This window comes from Arachis ipaensis, chromosome B08 (genome assembly GCF_000816755.2).
Source record: "Arachis ipaensis cultivar K30076 chromosome B08, Araip1.1, whole genome shotgun sequence".
NCBI classification, from domain to species: domain Eukaryota; kingdom Viridiplantae; phylum Streptophyta; class Magnoliopsida; order Fabales; family Fabaceae; genus Arachis; species Arachis ipaensis.
Window position 1 is genome coordinate 29926815 of NC_029792.2, and position 4290 is coordinate 29931104.

Genomic DNA, 4290 nt, shown 5'->3' on the forward strand with positions numbered 1-4290 from the left:
ACTATTTAAGATCCTTTCTTGCAAGGCTTGACTCATTTTTAGTACATCTTAAACTTCTTGAATGTTCTTCTGAGATGGTGATTTCAAGAAACACTTTTGGAGTCTTGTTTTGAACTTTCAAGGAAGTTTTGAATTCTCTTTGAAGAAATTCTAAACGGAATTTATTTTTTGTTGCTTGATTGAGATTGAAACCATTGCCCAATTTTGACGAAATTAATTTAAAGTTGGCATGCGCTATTTTAAATGAGGTTTTGGAAATCTCCCTTGTTTAGTGGAAATTTGTTCATTTGTAATGCACCACTTATTTCCTCTACCAAATTGTAAGCAAATTTTTGTCTCGGAGTTTCTTTTTAAAAGAGTTTAACTTCCTCTTTCACTCTTGCTGTGAATGTTATACACGCTTGTTTGAATATGAACTTTGGGAATTTTTGAACAAGAATTTGATTTCTTTTCTGAGTTTTATGATTGCCTTTGGTTAAGTTGTGCACCTAATTACCTTTCTAGAATATTTGAGGAAATATTTTAGCTCTTAGCCAAACTTGTGTGCACTTTGTTTTTAAAACTCTACATGGTTTACTTCGACATGAAATTGTATTGGAGTAAAGCCACATTTATGCTTTTGGCTACTCTCTTGAAGAATGGTTGTTGCTTAACTTTTCTTTTAAATTGCAAAGTGATTTTTCCGCAAGTTTTCGATTCTTTTGTGAATAATGCATTCGGAAGTATTTTTAACTATGCTCTTGAGTTCTATGAGCTTTGTCTTGGGTCTGAGATATCCTTTTCTGTAAACCTCATACTTCCTCGACTCAGCTCGAGTTTGTTTCAAACTGATGCGCTGGTTTTCTTCCTATTGATCTTGTTGAACTTCTTTGATCCAAGGGTTATCTTTGAGGTGGTCAATTGATTTATTTCTAGCAAACTTCATTGCTTGCGCGTCTTTGTTTGTCTGGAAATTGGATACATTCCCTTAAATCTATGAGTATTACCCTTGACAATTGTCTCTCCGTTCTAAATCCGGTATCCTTCTGAGTAGACTCGAGAATTATTTTGATATCACGTGCGACTTGTAGACGTAGTAACGCGATGCGTTAGTTCTTTAAGGCGTGATATGTGTATACGGAAGTTGAAGCGGTAGGTGTGCAACGTTATGAGTTGTGGGTGTTTTGTTCCTTGCGGACGGGTTTGCGGTTGTAAGGCTTGTGATCGAGTATGGGATTGTAAAGTGCTTGATGGAGTTAGAAAGTTGAAACCTTGAGGTCGATATGAGATTAGTGTGCGGATATTAAGCACATCGTTTTAACTCCATCCTGTTTTATAGCCTTTGATGCTTTGCCCTACTATCACATGATTGACCCATGTTATCTTTTGCATCGAGCCTACCTTGTAACGTTTGCTTTGTAATCACACTCCTACCTTTACACCCTTATGCATATGACAATCAAAGTATTTGAAAATCATATATATGTTTATATGATGAGATATTTTTGCTTCTTCCTTAAATGTGTTCAAGGGTGAACTGTTATGAAATTTCTTTCATTTTGTATCAATTTTCGAGGGCGAAAATTTTTATATGGTGGGTAGAATGTAAGACCCAAAACCTTTGAAAAAGGGCTATCAGTAGCTAATTTCAAATTCAGTGTTTCTGTAGCTTTAATTTCGGAAATTTCTTTATTAAAGAAAATTAAAGCAAGTTTTGATTTATTGAATTTGAAATAAATTGAGATTATTATCCAATTTAACAATTATTGGATTATTTTCTGTGTGCCGTCGCGTCACTGTCCAACCCGCCGCGTCTCGCGGCCCTTGCCGTCGCGAAGGAGAGAACACAGAGGAGAGAGACTGCACGACTGTGAGAGAGGGAGATCGGCGGAGGGAAGGTTCTGTTCGTGCGGCCGAGCCTCCCTGCCTCAGATCGCCGTCCAGCCGTCGCACCACCGCGCCACTGTCATCGCTAAGTTGGGAGAGAGGAACGTTGCAGCAGCTGGATCCCAAGAGGGGAAAAGTTCACATGAAGAGGGAGAGAGCTGCGGGGAGAGGGAGGCCGTGCGTTCCGTCGCGCGCGTCATCACCCAAGGATCGCCGCTGTGCTATGGAGCAGACTGAACCGCACCGCGCTGTTGGGGTTCTTACCGTCGCCGGAAAAGGATTCAGGCCGCCGCAGGTGTTGTGGTCAGAGGAGGAAGCTGTGCCCCTATGTTTTGACCGCCGGGAGTGGTTCTGTGACTTCCGGGATCACCGCCGGAACTTTAGGCCGAGCCTCTGTCACTGGAGAACCTCGCTGCCGTCGCCGGAGAACTCTTCCGGTAAGGGTTTTATTTGAGGTTTCTGCCTTTTTGGACTTTGAGAAGGTTTTGATGCTGCGCGATTTTTATAGTTGATCCACCAGAGCTTCTGGCCGCCGCCGGAGCTGCTGTCGGGCCGGTTCAAAATCGCAGCTGCTTCGTGTTGAAATTCCGGTAAGAAATTATGTTTCGAAAGCCCTACGTTAGTGTCCCGTACGTGTATTAAAGCCCTTACGGTATTAATGTTCTTAGATTTTAGTAACTGAGGTTGCTTGTTGTAATTTAGAGCTGTTTATGCTGCTGCGAAAATGTGTGGGGCTGTGCTTTGAAGCTGCCTTTGATTTCGAGTTGAGGTGAAAAGAACTTATGAGGCGTGTGGATTATGGATTTGCGTTTTGAGGTAGGGGCGCTTTCCAAAACTATACTTTATGTATTGGAATTATTACATATGGATATTGATGTGAGAAAATGTGTATTTGGTGATTGTATCGGCCTTATGTATTATTTGATTGTCTCGAAAGCTTATGAATGTTTGTTTGGCTAAATTGTTGTGCAACTTTGTGAAATGTAATGTTTTAAAGTTGATTCTTTAAAGATTTGAAATATGAGTTTATTCCGTTGAGGATTGGTTTGAATTGAGTCAATTGTTTTGATGATTATTTATTGATAAATTGGCTGGTTCTGGATTGAACCGTGAGCCGGATGGCTGAGATGGATGGTGATCCATGGTTGAGTATAAATGCATGTATGCAATTGAATGAATTGTGAACTTAAGCCGGATGGCTGAGATGAATGTTGTATGCGAGTATGCTTGTGTTTTCTCTCTGGTTGTAAGGGTGACAGGGCACCGATACCCTCTAATGGCGACAGGGCGCAGATACCCTCTAATGGCGACAGGGCGCAGATACCCTCTAATGGCGACAGGGCGCAGATACCCTCTAATGATAATAAAGCGCAACGGAGAGACTGTGTCCGGGTTAGCTACCGGACACGTCGGGTTGGCTTGGTAACCGACAGATGATATCATCAGCCACTAGGGACAGGCATGCATCATATGCATTTGTGTAACATTGGTTGGGTATGCATATTATACTTGGTTTGCCTATGTGATTAATTGCTAACTGTTCTACTTGTAATAACTGTTTGTTTGTTCTTGAACTTCCTATTTGTGTTTGCTACTGGGATTTTGTTGGACTATGGTGATTGGTTGATTGTTGGATTGTTTGGGCCTAGGGCCGTGGTTGGAATGAGATGAACCGATGGTTGATTTCGGTTTTATGTTTCTGATTTGGAATAAAATATGAAAGCCTATTTTGTTTCAGTATAGATAAACCGTTTTGAAAGGCTTTTGAGTTTTTGAGAATTGAATGGTTCCTCTTTCAGAAAAGATTTTCGACTTTACTTCTATTGTAAACCGTTGTTTTTGAAAAGAGGCATAAGACGGTTATGAATCACTGGTGCGGTTATCTTCACGTATCCTATTACAGTAATTCCCAAAAACCCTCTACTGAGAACCCTTTCGAGGATGATGTTCTCACCCCTCCTACATTTTTCCCCTTTCAGGATATGGGCGCAGAAGTTACGAAGAGCTTATTTAATTGTTGTGATGCTCTGTATTGTTTTAGCTATGGTTTATTGTCCCCTCGCCTTTATCTTGATATAATCTGTAAGAGGGATAGGAATTGTATTGGATTATGGTTGTAATATTACTTATATATATATGTATGTATATATATGGATGTACTCTTTATGAGTTTTGTAAGTTGTATGGTATTTATGGATGTATGATATCGGATGAAAGTATTTTTGGATCGGTATTGCGATTTAAAGTTTTAAACAGGCTCATATTTTAGTATTAAATAATATAAAGTCGTCGTAATGTCCGAACTATCAGAGTCGCGCAGCCGGAAGTGTGAGTTTTGGTAGTTAGGGTGTTACATATTTATTTTTTATCATCACGACAATAAGTAATTGACATTGAAATGTTTTGCATGCTTATCTATTAATA

The 4290-nt window shown here is 39.9% G+C and overlaps 1 long non-coding RNA gene across 1 annotated transcript; it reads left to right on the forward strand.

Moving 5' to 3' along the window:
• LOC110265842 lies at positions 2373 to 3892 on the forward strand. The gene is made up of 3 exons (XR_002352256.1): positions 2373 to 2456; positions 2569 to 2682; positions 3846 to 3892. It is a non-coding gene; the product is annotated as an uncharacterized LOC110265842 (long non-coding RNA).